Source organism: Crassostrea angulata, chromosome 5 (genome assembly GCF_025612915.1).
Source record: "Crassostrea angulata isolate pt1a10 chromosome 5, ASM2561291v2, whole genome shotgun sequence".
Lineage (NCBI taxonomy): Eukaryota > Metazoa > Mollusca > Bivalvia > Ostreida > Ostreidae > Magallana > Magallana angulata.
In genome coordinates this window covers 2,114,498-2,134,013 of record NC_069115.1, presented here as the reverse complement: position 1 = coordinate 2,134,013, position 19,516 = coordinate 2,114,498, and the positions used below count along the sequence as shown (strand labels likewise).

Genomic DNA, 19,516 nt, shown 5'->3' with positions numbered 1-19,516 from the left:
TTTGTATCTGGATACAGCTTGATAAAGATAATTGTTACAAAAGCGCTTACGTTTGATTGTACATTCTAATTTCAAATTAAATTAAAGATTCCAGGTGTAGCATTCATGCTTGGTTGTTGTTCATAGATGTTACCAGCAGATCTATCATTTATGCGCCACTGTGTGGGAAATCTGTTTGCTTGTGGCAATTTGTAGCGATCTGGTCTGAACAATTAAAACAGCCTGCAAGTCCGGGAATTTACCTACTTCAGACGCCTGCAAGACTGTGAAAAATCACACTTTTCAAAATGGTTTGAGTTATTGTTTAAAACGAGTCGCACAAATTTTATCTTACTGTAAGCTGACATCTTTCAATTATGTTTATGATTCTTGGTTCAAAAGTGCAAATTCCAAACATAGACTCAAGCAGTGATAACAAAATTTTTAGAGATATCGGAATTAATAACAGTTTGAGTTATGATGACTCGTCTGCCAGGTTCAAACTATCTTCTTTTCATATCTTAACTCTGAAATTGAACGATAGAAATTAGTGTCCTCTATAAGGAGAGGAAGTCTGAGACTTTACAAAACAAGTTTCATATTGCATTAATATTATCCTACTGTCAACTGACATGTTTCTTCAATTATGTTCAAAATCCTTGGTTCAGTAGTATTATTTCTATATAATGATTCAATTAAAATTACAAAAAGTTTAGAGATTCTAGAGTATGTTTAAAACGAAATATGCCAAGTACAGCATTTAAACTTGGCAGTTATTCAAAGAAGCAACAACAACTTTATCATAAAGGCGCTCCTGTTTGGAAAATGTGTTTGCCTGTGGCAGTTTTGTAGCAATCTGGCCTGAATATGTAAAACAGCCTGCAAGTACGGGATTTTACATACTACAGACGCCTGCAAGACTGTGAAAAATCACACTTTATAACATGGTATGAAATATTGTTTAAAACCTGTTCCATTATCTTACTGTCAGCTGACATCCTTCAAGTGTAATTTGCAGATATAGACTAAAGTTTTATTTGAAAAATGTTAGACACTCGGAAGTAATAACAGTTTGAGTTATGATGACTCGTCTGCCATATCGTCTGTAATGGGAACACATTAAAATATTTGTATCTGGATACAGCTTGATAAAGATAATTGTTACAAAAGCGCTTACGTTTGATTGTACATTCTAATTTCAAATTAAATTAAAGATTTCAGGTGTAGCATTCATGCTTGGTTGTTGTTCATAGATGCTACCAGCAGATCTATCATTTAGTCGCCACTGTGTGGGAAATCTGTTTGCTTGTGGCAATTTGTAGCGATCTGGTCTGAACAATTAAAACAGCCTGCAAGTCCGGGAATTTACCTACTTCAGACGCCTGCAAGACTGTGAAAAATCACACTTTTCAAAATGGTTTGAGTTATTGTTTAAAACGAGTCGCACAAATTTTATCTTACTGTAAGCTGACATCTTTCAATTATGTTTATGATTCTTGGTTCAAAAGTGCAATTTCCAAACATAGACTCAAGCAGTGATAACAAAATTTTTAGAGATATCGGAATTAATAACAGTTTGAGTTATGATGACTCGTCTGCCAGGTTCAAACTATCTTCTTTTCATATCTTAACTCTGAAATTGAACGATAGAAATTAGTGTCCTCTATAAGGAGAGGATGTCTGAGACTTTACAAAACAAGTTTCATATTGCATTAATATTATCCTACTGTCAACTGACATGTTTCTTCAATTATGTTCAAAATCCTTGGCTCAATAATATTATTTCTATATAATGATTCAACGCAAACTACAAAACGGTTGATTCTATAGTATGTTTAAAACGAAATATGCCAAGTACAGCATCCACGCTCGGCAGTTATTCAAAGAAGCAATAACAACTTTATCATAAAGGCGCTACTGTGTGGAAAATGTGTATGCCTGTGGCAGTTTTGTAGCAATCTGGCCTGAACATGTAAAACAGCCTGCAAGTACGGGATTTTACATACTTCAGACGCCTGCAAGACTGTGAAAAATCACACTTTATAACATGGTATGAAATATTGTTTAAAACCTGTTCCATTATCTTACTGTCAGCTGACATCCTTCAAGTGTAATTTGCAGATATAGACTAAAGTTTTATTTGAAAAATGTTAGACACTCGGAAGTAATAACAGTTTGAGTTATGATGACTCGTCTGCCATATCGTCTGTAATGGGAACACATTAAAATATTTGTATCTGGATACAGCTTGATAAAGATAATTGTTACAAAAGCGCTTACGTTTGATTGTACATTCTAATTTCAAATTAAATTAAAGATTTCAGGTGTAGCATTCATGCTTGGTTGTTGTTCATAGATGCTACCAGCAGATCTATCATTTATGCGCCACTGTGTGGGAAATATGTTTGCTTGTGGCAATTTGTAGCGATCTGGTCTGAACAATTAAAACAGCCTGCAAGTCCGGGAATTTACCTACTTCAGACGCCTGCAAGACTGTGAAAAATCACACTTTTCAAAATGGTTTGAGTTATTGTTTAAAACGAGTCGCACAAATTTTATCTTACTGTAAGCTGACATCTTTCAATTATGTTTATGATTCTTGGTTCAAAAGTGCAAATTCCAAACATAGACTCAAGCAGTGATAACAAAATTTTTAGAGATATCGGAATTAATAACAGTTTGAGTTATGATGACTCGTCTGCCAGGTTCAAACTATCTTCTTTTCATATCTTAACTCTGAAATTGAACGATAGAAATTAGTGTCCTCTATAAGGAGAGGAAGTCTGAGACTTTACAAAACAAGTTTCATATTGCATTAATATTATCCTACTGTCAACTGACATGTTTCTTCAATTATGTTCAAAATCCTTGGTTCAGTAGTATTATTTCTATATAATGATTCAATTAAAATTACAAAAAGTTTAGAGATTCTAGAGTATGTTTAAAACGAAATATGCCAAGTACAGCATTTAAACTTGGCAGTTATTCAAAGAAGCAACAACAACTTTATCATAAAGGCGCTCCTGTTTGGAAAATGTGTTTGCCTGTGGCAGTTTTGTAGCAATCTGGCCTGAATATGTAAAACAGCCTGCAAGTACGGGATTTTACATACTACAGACGCCTGCAAGACTGTGAAAAATCACACTTTATAACATGGTATGAAATATTGTTTAAAACCTGTTCCATTATCTTACTGTCAGCTGACATCCTTCAAGTGTAATTTGCAGATATAGACTAAAGTTTTATTTGAAAAATGTTAGACACTCGGAAGTAATAACAGTTTGAGTTATGATGACTCGTCTGCCATATCGTCTGTAATGGGAACACATTAAAATATTTGTATCTGGATACAGCTTGATAAAGATAATTGTTACAAAAGCGCTTACGTTTGATTGTACATTCTAATTTCAAATTAAATTAAAGATTTCAGGTGTAGCATTCATGCTTGGTTGTTGTTCATAGATGCTACCAGCAGATCTATCATTTAGTCGCCACTGTGTGGGAAATCTGTTTGCTTGTGGCAATTTGTAGCGATCTGGTCTGAACAATTAAAACAGCCTGCAAGTCCGGGAATTTACCTACTTCAGACGCCTGCAAGACTGTGAAAAATCACACTTTTCAAAATGGTTTGAGTTATTGTTTAAAACGAGTCGCACAAATTTTATCTTACTGTAAGCTGACATCTTTCAATTATGTTTATGATTCTTGGTTCAAAAGTGCAATTTCCAAACATAGACTCAAGCAGTGATAACAAAATTTTTAGAGATATCGGAATTAATAACAGTTTGAGTTATGATGACTCGTCTGCCAGGTTCAAACTATCTTCTTTTCATATCTTAACTCTGAAATTGAACGATAGAAATTAGTGTCCTCTATAAGGAGAGGATGTCTGAGACTTTACAAAACAAGTTTCATATTGCATTAATATTATCCTACTGTCAACTGACATGTTTCTTCAATTATGTTCAAAATCCTTGGCTCAATAATATTATTTCTATATAATGATTCAACGCAAACTACAAAACGGTTGATTCTATAGTATGTTTAAAACGAAATATGCCAAGTACAGCATCCACGCTCGGCAGTTATTCAAAGAAGCAATAACAACTTTATCATAAAGGCGCTACTGTGTGGAAAATGTGTATGCCTGTGGCAGTTTTGTAGCAATCTGGCCTGAACATGTAAAACAGCCTGCAAGTACGGGATTTTACATACTTCAGACGCCTGCAAGACTGTGAAAAATCACACTTTATAACATGGTATGAAATATTGTTTAAAACCTGTTCCATTATCTTACTGTCAGCTGACATCCTTCAAGTGTAATTTGCAGATATAGACTAAAGTTTTATTTGAAAAATGTTAGACACTCGGAAGTAATAACAGTTTGAGTTATGATGACTCGTCTGCCATATCGTCTGTAATGGGAACACATTAAAATATTTGTATCTGGATACAGCTTGATAAAGATAATTGTTACAAAAGCGCTTACGTTTGATTGTACATTCTAATTTCAAATTAAATTAAAGATTTCAGGTGTAGCATTCATGCTTGGTTGTTGTTCATAGATGCTACCAGCAGATCTATCATTTATGCGCCACTGTGTGGGAAATATGTTTGCTTGTGGCAATTTGTAGCGATCTGGTCTGAACAATTAAAACAGCCTGCAAGTCCGGGAATTTACCTACTTCAGACGCCTGCAAGACTGTGAAAAATCACACTTTTCAAAATGGTTTGAGTTATTGTTTAAAACGAGTCGCACAAATTTTATCTTACTGTAAGCTGACATCTTTCAATTATGTTTATGATTCTTGGTTCAAAAGTGCAATTTCCAAACATAGACTCAAGCAGTGATAACAAAATTTTTAGAGATATCGGAATTAATAACAGTTTGAGTTATGATGACTCGTCTGCCAGGTTCAAACTATCTTCTTTTCATATCTTAACTCTGAAATTGAACGATAGAAATTAGTGTCCTCTATAAGGAGAGGATGTCTGAGACTTTACAAAACAAGTTTCATATTGCATTAATATTATCCTACTGTCAACTGACATGTTTCTTCAATTATGTTCAAAATCCTTGGCTCAATAATATTATTTCTATATAATGATTCAACGCAAACTACAAAACGGTTGATTCTATAGTATGTTTAAAACGAAATATGCCAAGTACAGCATCCACGCTCGGCAGTTATTCAAAGAAGCAATAACAACTTTATCATAAAGGCGCTACTGTGTGGAAAATGTGTATGCCTGTGGCAGTTTTGTAGCAATCTGGCCTGAACATGTAAAACAGCCTGCAAGTACGGGATTTTACATACTTCAGACGCCTGCAAGACTGTGAAAAATCACACTTTATAACATGGTATGAAATATTGTTTAAAACCTGTTCCATTATCTTACTGTCAGCTGACATCCTTCAAGTGAAATTTGCAGATATAGACTAAAGTTTTATTTAAAAAATCTTAGAGACTCGGAAGTAATAACAGTTTGAATAATGATGACTCGTCTGCCATATCATCTGTAATGGGAACACATTAAAATATTTGTATCTGGATCCAGCTTGATAAAGATAATTGTTACAAAAGCGCTTACGTTTGAGTGTTCATTCTAATTTCAAATTGAATTAAAGATTTCAGGTGTAGCATTCATGCTTGGTTGTTGTTCAGAGAAGCTACCAGCAGATCTATCATTTATGCGCCACTGTGTGGGAAATATGTTTGCTTGTGGCAATTTGTAGCGATCTGGTATGAACAATTAAAACAGCCTGCAAGTCCGGGAATTTACCTACTTCAGACGCCTGCAAGACGGTGAAAAATCACACTTTTCAAAATGGTTTGAGTTATTGTTTAAAACGAGTTGCACAAATTTTATCTTACTGTAAGCTGTCATCTTTCAATTATGTTTATGATTCTTGGTTCAAAGTGCAATTCCAAACATAGACTCAAGCAGTGATAACAAATTTGTTAGAGATATCGGAATAAGTAACAGTTTGAGTTATGATGACTCGTCTGCCAGGTTCCAACTATCTTGTTTTCATATCTTAACTCTGAAATTGAACAATAGAAATTAGCGTCCTGTATAAGGAGACGAGGTCCTAGACTTTACAAAACAAGTTTTATATATGAAATAAGGAATCATTTTTGAGTATTATGAGGTGATAATTTCGGTCGGGGCGTGATCAAATCCAATAAAGCCCGAAGGGTTTTATGATAGATTTGATCACGCCCCGACCGAAATTATCACTTCATAATATTCAAAGAATGATTCCTTATTACATATATTTGTATAATTTTAAGCCATCGCACGATTTAATATTTAAATATAAATAAGCAAACCCCACTGGCGCCTCAATTTGGCGTCATTTGTATTATGGGATATATAGTACAAAATCGATACGTAGTGTTATCACAGGCAAAGACACTGGAAAATGTAAATATATTGCATTAATATTATCCTACTGTCAAATGACATGTTTCTTCAATTATGTTCAAAATCCTTGGTTCAATAGTATTATTTCTATATAATGATTCAACCAAAACTAGAAAAAGTTGAGAGATTCTAGAGTATGTTTAAAACGAAATATGCCAAGTACAGCATCCAAACTGGGCAGTTATTCAAAGAAGCAACAACAATTTTATCAATAAGGCGCTACTGTGTGGAAAATGTGTTTGCCTGTGGCGGTTTTGTAGCAATCTGGCCTGAATATGTAAAGCAGCCTGCAAGTATGGGATTTTACATACTTCAGACGCCTGCAAGACTGTGAAAAATCACACTTTATAACATGGTATAAAATATTGTTTAAAACCTGTTCCATTAATTTTATCTTACTGTCAGCTGACATCTTTCAAGTGTAATTTGCAGATATAGACTAAAGTTTTATTTAAAAAATCTTAGAGACTCGGAAGTAATAACAGTTTGAGTTATAATGACTCGTCTGCCATATCGTCTGTAATGGGAAAACACTAAAATGTTTGTATGTGGATCCAGCTTGATAAAGATAATTGTTACAAAAGCGCTTACGTTAAGTAAACATTCTAATTTCAAATTAAATTAAAAATTCCAGGTGTAGCATTCATGCGTGGTTGTTGTTCAGAGAAGCTACCAGCAGATCTATCATTTAGTCGCCACTGTGTGGGAAATCTGTTTGCTTGTGGCAATTTGTAGCGATCTGGTCTGAACAATTAAAACAGCCTGCAAGTCCGGGAATTTACCTACTTCAGACGCCTGCAAGACTGTAAAAAATCACACTTAACAAAATGGTTTGAATCATTGTTCAAAACGAGTCGCACAAATTTTATCTTACTGTAAGCTGACATCTTTCAATTATGTTTATGATTCTTGTTTCAAAAGTATAATTTCCAATCATAGACTTAAGCAGTGTTAACAACATTTTTAGAGATATCGGAATTAATAACGGTTTGAGTTATAATGACTCGTCTGCAAGGTTCAAACTATCTTCTTTTCATATCTTAACTCTGAAATTGAACGATAGAAATTAGCGTCCTCTATAAAGAGACGAGGTCCGAGACTTTACAAAACAAGTTTTATATTGCATTAATATTATCCTACTGTCAACTGACATGTTTCTTCAATTATGTTCAAAATCCTTGGTTCAATAATATTATTTTATATAATGATTCAACCAAAACTACAAAAAGTTCAGAAATTCTAGAGTATGTTTAAAACGAAACATGACAAGTACAGCATCCAAACTGGGCAGTTATTCAAAGAAGCAACAACAACTTTATCATTAAGGCGCTGCTGTGTGGAAAATGTGTATGCCTGTGGCAGTTTTGTAGCATCTGGCCTGAACATGTAAAACAGCCTGCAAGTACGGGATTTTACATACTTCAGACGCCTGCAAGACTGTGAAAAATCACACTATATAACATGGTATAAAATATTGTTTAAAACCTGTTCCATTAATTTTATCTTACTGTCAGCTGACATCTTTCAAGTGTAATTTGCAGATATAGACTAAAGTTTTATTTGAAAAATGTTAGACACTCGGAAGTAATAACAGTTTGAGTTATGATCACTCGTCTGCCATATCATCTGTAATGGGAACACATTAAAATGTTTGTATGTGGATCCAGCTTGATAAAGATATTTGTTACAAAGGCGCTTACGTTTGAGTGTACATTCTAATTTCAAATTAAATTAAAGATTCCAGGTATAGCATTCATGCTTGGTTGTTGTTCAGAGAAGCTACAAGCAGATCTATCATTTAGGCGCCACTGTGTGGGAAATCTGTTTGCTTGTGGCAATTTGTAGCGATCTGGTCTGAACAATTAAAACAGCCTGCAAGTCCGGGAATTTACCTACTTCAGACGCCTGCAAGACTGTAAAAAATCACACTTAACAAAATGGTTTGAATCATTGTTCAAAACGAGTCGCACAAATTTTATCTTACTGTAAGCTGACATCTTTCAATTATGTTTATGATTCTTGTTTCAAAAGTATAATTTCCAATCATAGACTTAAGCAGTGTTAACAACATTTTTAGAGATATCGGAATTAATAACGGTTTGAGTTATAATGACTCGTCTGCAAGGTTCAAACTATCTTGTTTTCATATCTTAACTCTGAAATTGAACGATAATAATTAGCGTCCTCTATAAAGAGACGAGGTCCGATACTTTACAAAACAAGTTTTATATTGCATTAATATTATCCTACTGTCAACTGACATGTTTCTTCAATTATGTTCAAAATCCTTGGTTCAATAATATTATTTCTATATAATGATTCAACCAAAACTACAAAAAGTTTAGAAATTCTAGAGTATGTTTAAAACGAAACATGCCAAGTACAGCATCCAAACTGGGCAGTTATTCAAAGAAGCAACAACAACTTTATCATAAAGGCGCTACTGTGTGGAAAATGTGTATGCCTGTTTCGGGTTTGGAGCAATCTGGTATGAATATGTAAAACAGCCTGCAAGTACGGGATTTTACATACTTCAGACGCCTGCAAGACTGTGAAAAATCACACTTTACAACATGGTGTGAAATATTGTTTAAAACCCGTTCCATTAATTTTATCTTACTGTCAGCTGACATCTTTCAAGTGAAATTTGCAGATATAGACTAAAGTTTTATTTGAAAAAGGTAAGAGACTCGGAAGTAATAACAGTTTGAATAATGATGACTTGTCTGCCATATCGTCTGTAATGGGAACACATTAAAATATTTGTATTTGGATCCAGCTTGATAAAGATAATTGTTTCAAAAGCGCTTACGTTTGAGTGTTCATTCTAATTTCAAATTAAATTAAAGATTCCAGGTGTAGCATTCATGCTTGGTTGTTGTTCAGAGAAGCTACCAGCAGATATATCATTTAGGCGCCACTGTGTGGGAAATCTGTTTGCTTGTGGCAATTTGTAGCGATCTGGTCTGAACAATTAAAACAGCCTGCAAGTCCGGGAATTTACCTACTTCAGACGCCTGCAAGAATGTGAAAAATCACACTTTACAACATGGTATGAAATATTATTTAAACGAGTTCCATTAATCTTATCTTACTGTCAGCTGACATCTTTCAATTATGTATATAAGTCTTGGTTCAGTAGTGTAATTTCCATATATTGACTCAGGAAATATATTAAAATCTAAGAGATTCAAAAGTAATTACATTTTGAGTTATGATGACTGCAAGGTTCAAACTATCTTACTCTCATGTTTTTACTCTAAAATTGATCAATAGAAATAAGCGTTTTCTATTGGGAAACGAAGTTCCAGACTTTACAAAACAATTTTTATAGTCGATTGTCATGTGAACAGTCTCATCTTTGGATGTATACATTTGAGGTTTTATTCAACATTCAACATGTATTTGTTGAATGTTACATCTATCTTTATGATTTTTGAGTCACTAAAAAGTTGCACCTAAATGTGACCTAACCTAGATGGAAAAATATCAAACTTAGAAATCTGCATATTTAATTTTTGACTTTTTAATGAAGAAACGCAAAGAAAATGGTTTATTAATTCTATTGAAACTAAAATATTTCAAACATAACAAATAATGAGGTGGAAAGACATTTAATTGTTTGAGAACAATCTACTAGTTTGTTATTGTTGTTATCTTCTCAGTAGACTGTAGTAATAATTACTGCCAAACTGCGTTACTGTTGTGATCCTCTAATTGTACTTATCCATTTGGTTATGAAATGTATGTGTGATTTTCTTTGCAATTTGTATCATTAGCATATACGGAACCAATATGTAAGTTTAGTGATCCTGTCAACGGACTTTTAGCATTACACTGGGATACTGTTGTTATCCTCTCAGTACACTGTATTAATAGCATATGATACTATTTAAAACTGTTATGGTCATCTCAGTGGACTCTAACAATAGCATAGCCAAGTAAACTAAGTAAGTAATAGAGAAACAAGAAGTAGTGTAAGTGGTTTGTTACATGTATCAAAATCAAGGACTTAACATTAGAAGCGCTCTTTTAGAATACCAACAGCTATTTTTGGGAATCGACAGCCATATGGCGTTCGGACGTGTAACAACATTGCTTGTTTTAAAACAAAGTATCTACAACAGTACTATTTAGCTACTTAAATTTTACAGATTATGATATCAAATCCCTGTATATATATCTATTGCTGTGAGTGTATATTTGATGTATAATGTTTATTTATGTGTCTTATACTTCTTTTTATACAAATGTTTTATACAGGATCACAAAGTAGACTAGTGCACTGTTACTAATTGGGTTATCTTGTTTAGATAAAAGACTTCATTATTATTATTATTATTATTATTATTATTATTATTATTACAGCGTCGTAATGTATAACCTCATTAATCGTCTTTTGACTGTTACAATTGCACAGAGTACCAATCTGTAGCTGTTGTTATCCTTTCAGTAGACTTTATCAAAAGTAACAATGTGAAGCTGCTGTGGTCTTCTCAGTGGACTATATCAATAACCTATTACTGGTGTATAACGGTTATGATATTCTCATTAGATTGTTTCAATGGCCTATAGTACTAATGTATAAGGCTTGTGATTATTTCAGTTAAATCAATGAATAACATAATGAGCAAATGTGTAAATATGTTTATCACCTAAGTAAACTATACTAATACAAAACTCAATGGAAGATATCAATTGCTTTGGTTTGCCTTTCATTTGATTGAATCCATAGTAAAGGATACCAATGTGTGCTAATTGTTATTCTCTCAAAACACATTAACAATATCTAGGAATCTAATGTGAAAGTGTTGTAATCCTCTCGGTTCAATTTATCAATATGCTCATAGTATAGAGTACTTTTAACTGCTGTAATCCTATCAGTGGACTGTATCAGTTGTCTTGGATCCTGAATTATAAGTGTTTGACCTTCCTGGTGAACTGGATCAACAGCTAAGGGGAATATTGTATAACTCCCGTGACCCTCTTCATCGACATGATCAAAGCGTCAAGTTCTAAAGTGCAACTGTTGTTATATTCTCTGTAGACTGTATCAATAGTTCAGGGCACAATTGTGTTTTGTGAAGCTCTCAGCAAACAGTACCATACGTTTCAGATACTAATGTGTTTCTGTAGTTATCTTTTCAGTTATATGTATGAAAGGTTTAAGGCATTGTGTATGTGTTGTGATCCTGACAATAGACTATATCATTATCATTATTCTAAAGTACGAATGTACTACTGTAGAAATGACATGGTCCCTCAGTTTGTTGACAGTGTCAATAGCTAGCGCTAATTAAAAAAACTGCTGTTATCCTTTGACTTGACTGTGCATATATCAATAAATTACAGTACAAGAATATCCTCTAAGATGACTATATCATTAGACTTAGATGTTAATGTGTTGCAACTCTTGGTAATCTGTATCAATAGCTTAGGGCGCAATGTGATAATGTTGTAATCCCATCAATAGACCTTATTATTATTCTGGGGTTCTCATGTTTAACTTATGTGATCTTCTCTTTGGAATGTACTATATGCATAATGTACTAATTAAAAATGTTGTGTTTCTCACAGTGGACTCTATCAATATCTAAGAGTAATTACTTGATGTGATCCTCTAACCGAACGTAATCGTTATCATGAAAAAATGCTGTGATTTACTAAGTATCTTGTACCAATAGCAAAAGATATTATGTAAAAACATTTATGATTCTCTATCAATAGATTAGGATACTAATATATTACCGTTGTGATCATCTTTGTTGACTGTTTCAATAAATTAGTGTACAAATGTGCAGCTGTTGTGATCATTTAAGTGGACTTTGTTTTTAGTTTAGGTAGCAATGTATAGCTGACGTGACCCCATAGTGGACTGTATCAAAAGCTTATTATTAGAGAGTAAGTATTAAATTGTGTGGTCCTATCTGTAGACTGTAAAGAATACTAATGTGTAAATGTTGTGATTCTTTTGGAAGACTACATTAATAGCTTTTGATACATGTACTAAGCTAAGTTGAAGCTTTTGTGAGTATCTCAGTGGAACGGTTCAATAGCCAAGTAAACTTAATGAATAACTGTTTTATTCCTCTCAGAGAATTCAGTCAATAGGACAGGTACTTGTCAGTAACTGTTATGACTCTTTTAATGCATTCTATCAATACTATAGAGAACTGATATGTAAGTGTTGTGATCCTTAAAGTGAAATTTATCAAACTTATTTTGTACTAACATGTATTTATTATGCTCTTTTTAGTTGACTCTAGGACACTTAGGTGTAATGGTTATCTGGCTCTTAGTGTACAATGTGAGGTTGTGATCTCCTAAGTAGATTGTATCAAAAACCTAAGATACTAATGTTTAACACTGGTAGTTCTCTCGGAGGACTTAATTAAAGGCATGGTTTATATGTATATCTTTATTGGAAAGTAATTAATAACTGTTGTGATCCTCTCAGGTATATGTAACTGTATCATAAGACTTACGAATCAAATGTTTAAATGTTGTGACCTCAAAAATCTAAGGTCTTCAATGTGTTGTATGTTGTGATCTTTTCAATGTAATATTGTGATTAATTTCCAGAAGGCTTATGAAGTTTTTAGATGAAAAAATCCCCGATTCTATAAGATAGTACAAAAGCTATAGCCTATAAATACTGTGATGGTCTCGTGTAACTTTGTTAAATTGTCAAAAACGGTGAGACCAGTTGAATAAAATAGGTGTATATACAGTATTTAAAGCAAAGATGTAAAATGCCTGTACTAGGACGGATAAGATGCTAAAAATTAGATTATTAACAAATCTAATAATTCAAAAAATTATTCACCACAAGATATGTTTAACATATCATCGATATGTAACCCTGAGATATGGTCATTGATTGAAATATGATTAAAACTGGCGAGTAGGTATCAAAACCTCTAAATAACGACGTTTTTCAAAACATGAATGCCTTTTTTAATACAGTTGGTCTGTGTTCCAGATTGTTCTGATAAATGTAGTTTAAATAAGGTCAAATAGACCACAAACCAATTTCAATCATCAAAAATGGGGAGAAATGACCAACTAAACAATAAATACATCATTTTGTATCCAAATACTTGTCAACAGTCAAAAATAAAATTCCCAAAATTAGTGGACAAAGTCAGACATAGCATTTAAATACCTCACTATGTTGTGGCTGAATGGCTAAGTGGTTAGAAAAGGAGACACAAGGTATTCTTACATATCTAGGCTTTCTATCTTGTGGGTTCGATAACGCCAAAATGTATGGCAACTTTTTTTTAATCGTTTGATAACATATAAAAATTATATTAAAATATTAACAGCTGAATATAATTAGAAATTTTTCTTTTGCAAATATTATTACATATATTTAATTGAGAGAAAAAATTAAATTGTATTTTACGACAACACTTAATGGGCATTTGCACAATCTTTAACCCTATCTTTTTAATTTGACAAAAATGATTAAAAGTATGTGTATGGGCTATCTGGGTATTTCCAGACAATTAATTATGTCACCGCTTTTAAAAAAAATTAAAGGGAAAGACTGACTAGGTGGTATCATTCTCTCTGTGCATATACCGAATTACGTATGTTATCCATCTAAAGTAAATTTTACAGATTGTTTTTCCTCCAGATATTCCAGAGTGGGTAATCCGTAAAAGAGAAGCATATGATTCCATACAGTTTCAAAGATGTATACATGTATATATACGAAATTGGACGAAGTATATCTGGTGAAGTTTTAAAATATATAATAAAATATCTATAAAAACCATGAATTAGATCAGAGCATTTTGAACTTAAAAATGTTTTTAATAAAGTTACTACATGACATTGTATACACGTGTAAAACAATGTTTTTTCAAATCAAAAAAAAATTGGCTGAAAACTCCATTTGTATTTTGCTTAAAACCCTTTATTAAAATAGAAACTTTCATGAATTTTTAATTTGAATTCACAATATTTTTACTGCATATTGATATCCAGGTAAACACGGGTAAATTCTACATGTGTCCCTTAAGAGGATCTCATAATTACCTGGTAAAATATATAAGTTTTTGTTTTTGCGAGAATCCGTTCGGGAAATAAGACTAATATGCGCCTGATGGTTTACATTTAACATAAAAAAAAAATCAAAAAGTGAAAATATCTTAACTGCATCTATTAACTGCATACGTAACAAACAATCAAACGTCGAAAATGAATTGCATTTTATTTAATCAGCTGCAAATCTTCTTTTACTGTCCACTACTATAGACATTTAGCCAGTTTAACTTTATAATTTCACAATAACAAATGCAGGCTTTGAATAATTAAAGGAAAAAAACCCACAGTAAACTTTTTGTGTAGAAAATTTTGTTTGTTTCAGATAATCACAAACTCGAATATTATCAATATTATCAATAACAATTTATCGCGAGGGTAAAAACAAAACTTATTTATTTTGAAAAATAAATGACCTTAATATTATTAAAAAAGTTAAATCTAAACACATTCCTTTAAAAACAGATTATTTATTTTCCAGCATTATATCAGCTGCTTTGAAAGCTGCAAGATATTGTAAGAATGTAAAACATTTCTGCATTTCCAAAAATCATTTGTATCTTTTCAAATTGATGTAAAAAACGAATAAGATATAATCTTTTTTCTGCTTTGAAAAATATTAAAGAAATAAAAAAAAAGGCACGAATCTTTTCGCAAAAATGGAAGAAAAAAATGATAACTTAATATTATAATTCCTAAAACAATTATTCATCAAAATTTGTTAATCAATCAATTAATTAATAAATTAATTTATTAACCAATTATATAGAAGTTAATAAGAATAGTTAACTCAGCTGTTTGTTAAAAAATATCACTTAATAAATGTGCTTAGATATCTTCTATGCATTAAAGCACACTCGATCCGCTCCCGACGCAGCCTTTTAGATCTGACCCACATTCAAGTCGGAAATGACGTGTTTTGTTTTGAAGTATATTTAGCAAACAATAGATCTATCGGCGAAGTCTTGGAGTCGAATAAACTGATGCATTTTTATAGAAACTAAATGGAAAAAAATAGAATACATGACATATTAGCATAATTATATTTTTCTGTGTGCTCCTAATTAAATTTGTCGATGCTGGTCATCGCAAGACACAATCAAATCGATCATGCAAATGTCGATATTTATACTATAGTTCAGCGTTCGCGGATCGTATAAATTTAAATAAAGTGTTACATTAGGTACACAGTGGTCATTCAACACATTGTTTAAAAAGGCCCACAATGATTATAAGTTGACCTAAACAAAGATTTCAATTAGTATTGACATTAATTGCTGGTAATAATAATAATTCAATGAATGAATAAATACTTATCGTTTAGAAACTATTTCAGTTTATTTTAAACAAGTGAAAATTCCTACTTAAAATAGATTTATCCTACCCCCCCCCCCCCTCCGATATGTAAATGAAAAAAAAATGGTCAGTCAAGAATAAGGCCGGAGTGGTTTTCTCCCTTCGTTTGCCATTATGTGACACTTAAACTTAATGGCAAAAATTCCGTAAAAACTTCTTATCACATAGTGGCAAACAAAATTGTTTAAGTTAAATAATTTTTTAATTAATTTTCTTCCTTACCAAAAATTATATGATCATTGCTTAAATTCTTCTTTACTTCCGATGTCATCATGAATTATTTCTTAAAAGATGCTTTTTCCCTATAAAAACAACCCTTTGCCTGTATGTGACACCTCAGACGGTTTGCCACTATGTGACGAGATTCGGTTATATATATATATATATATATATATATATATATATATATATATATATATATATATATATATATATAAATATATATATATATATATATATAATATATATATATATATATATATATATATATATATATATATATATATATATATATATATATATATATATATTATATATAGATTAAAATAATGTATTACTGGTCCTATTTACTGACGCCAAAAACATCCGTGGAATGAATGTGCAGCTAGTCCAAATTGTCTATTCACACACGCCTTGCCGGAAGAGCTCGCTTCGCGCCGGCGAGCTGAGCTCGCTTAAATGAATAATTTGTGTCGGTATGTTTATATATATATATATATTATATATATATATATATATATATATATATAAATATATATATATATATATATAATATATATATATATATATATATATATATATATATATATATATATATATAATATATATATATATATATATATATATATATATATATATATATATATATATATATATATATATATATATATATATATATATAACTTTGTTATTTTTTATGTATATGCTTGGAAGTAGCGTTCATATGAGTAAAACTTTAGTTATTAAACACTTAGGAACTCTATTGTTATTAAGATTCTTTTAGCCATTTAACAGTTTGTTATTCAAAAACGAAATAATTTAAAGCCAAACGGTTAAAAAAAATCCGCTTTTTTTTTGTTTTGTTATTGCATTCAAGGTAGAGATTGATAGGTTACAGCAAAAAAAACTGATCATTGAAATTGTCTAGATTTTTTATATGTTTAAGTTGAAACAATGTTTGAAATTATAGTAGAGTATTATACAATGTCATCAAGCTAGTTTTAGAGAATTAGGTAATTTCAGTATGACCTCCTCCAGCCCCTAAAACAAGAGGCCCATGGGCCACATCGCTCACCTGAGGAACAATAGGTATGATAAAATCAGCTTAATGGAGTCATAATACAAACTATCTGGACAATGTTCAATAATACATGTAGATCCTGTATAAATAAAACCCATTTTCCCCTGGATATTCTTATGTTTATAATCATTAGTCCCTTTTCTAACAGGATGATTTTATAGTCATATCATATGTTGAGTATTGCAGTTCTCAAAAAGATCCTTAACAATAGTTTATATATGGGATATAAACGTACATCAAACTCTGAATCTTCTCGTGAGGCCAAAGAATTGTCCTGGGGCCAAAGTCTTAACAATTATAAAGAATCATCTGGCTGATTAGTTTCTGAGAAGATTTTTAAAGATTTGCCCTATATATTCCGTTGTTAAACTTTGACCCCCCATTGTGGCCCCACCCTACCCCTGGGGATCATGATTTTCACAACTTTGAATCTACACTACCTGATGATGCTTTCAAACAAGTTTCAGCTTTCCTGCCTCTGGCTGATTAGTTTCTGAGAAGAAGATTTTTAAAGATTTACTCTATTTATTCCTATGTAAATCATCGACCTCCCATTGTGGCCCAAACCTAACCCCAGGGTTATAATTTTCACAAATTTGAATCTACACTACCTGAGGATGCTTCCACACGAGTTTCAGCTTTCCTGGCTAATTAGTTTCTGAGAAGAAGATGTTTAAAGATTTACTCTTTATAATCATATGTTAAACTTCGACCCCCCATTGCGGCCCCACCCTACCCCCAGGGGTTATTATTTTCACAACTTTGAATCTCCACTACCTGAGGATGCTTCCACACAAGTTTCAGCTTGCGGCTGATAAGTTTCTGAGAAGAAGATTTTTATAGATTTGCTCTATATATTCCTATGTTAAACTTCTATCCCCCATTGTGGCACACCCTACCCCCGGGGGTCATGATTTTCACAACTTTGAATTTACACTACCTGAGGATGCTTTCACACAAGTTTCAGCTTTCCTGGCCGATTAGTTTCTGAGAAGATTTTTAAAGATTTACTCTATATATTCCTATGTAAAACTTCGATCCCCCATTGTGGCCCCACCCTACCCCAAGGGGTCATGATTTTCACAACTATGAATCTACACTACCCGAGGATGTTTTCACACAAGTGTCAGCTTTCCTGGCTGAATAGTTTCTGAGAAGAAGATTTTTAAAGATTTACTCTATATATTCCTATGTAAAACTTCGACCTCCCATTGTGGCCCCACCCTACCCCGGTGGTCATGATTTTCACAACTCTGTATCTACACTACCTGAGGATGTTTTCACACAAGTGTCAGCTTTCCTGGCCGATTAGTTTCTGAGAAGATTTTTAAAGATTTACTCTATATATTCCTATGTAAAACTTCGATCCCCCATTGTGGCCCCACCCTACCCCAAGGGGTCATGATTTTCACAACTATGAATCTACACTACCTGAGGATGCTTCCACACAAGTGTCAGCTTTCCTGGCCGATTAGTTTCTGAAAAGAAGATTTTTAAAGATTTAGTCAATATATTCCTATGTAAAACTTCGATCTCCCATTGTGGTCCCACCCTACCCCCAGGGGTCATGATTTTCACAACTTTGAATTTACACTACCTGAGGATGCTTTCACACAAGTTTTAGCTTTCCTGGCTGTTTAGTTTTTGAGAAGAAGATTTTTAAAGATTTACTCTATATATTCATTTGTTAAACGTTGACCCCCCATTGTGGTCCCACCTTCAGGTGAGCTAAAAAGGTTAAGTTTACAATACAATAAGTTGTTAAAGTTGACTTTGAAAATTTTCTTAATAAATATTGACAATTTTTTTACTTTTTAATCTTTAGTTTTTAAGATCAGTGTACAAACATAGAATTGTGAGTAAATCTCTGTATCTTGCTTATAATTCGAAGCTTAACACTCAAATATGGTTAGTACATAAAATTGTAAACAGTTTAACACAAGAAAACATGCACTACATGTATAACAAATAAAGAACACAATTTATTTTTTTGAAATGAATCATATATATACATGTATATACCTACATATTTCCGTCAGCGATATCAAACTCTATTTAAACTGAATAAACTCGAGAAAATGCCGAGCATCTCAACAATACCTATTGCATTAATCTACCATTAAGCAAAAGATAATGCCGAATTACCGATAGAATGAATTGTATATCATGATCAGTACCCCTACATCAGATTTTGCTTAATTTGCGCAGGTAAACGGTTACCTGTTTGATTTACCGAAGTCTCTGTTTGATTTGATACGTAAAAATCACTAAATACAGACGATAGTTTCCAGGTTACAGAGCATAAATAATGAAAACGAAACGAAAATCAGAACAAGCTAGCACCAACGTCATGTGTGAAAACTGTCAACGCATTGAAATATTTAGCCTCAATTTACTTCA

At 32.4% G+C, this 19,516-nt stretch overlaps 1 pseudogene; it reads left to right on the top strand.

Moving 5' to 3' along the window:
- Nucleotides 1-19,516, top strand: part of LOC128183616 (deleted in malignant brain tumors 1 protein-like) — a 492,435-nt pseudogene that overhangs the window by 348,086 nt on the left and 124,833 nt on the right.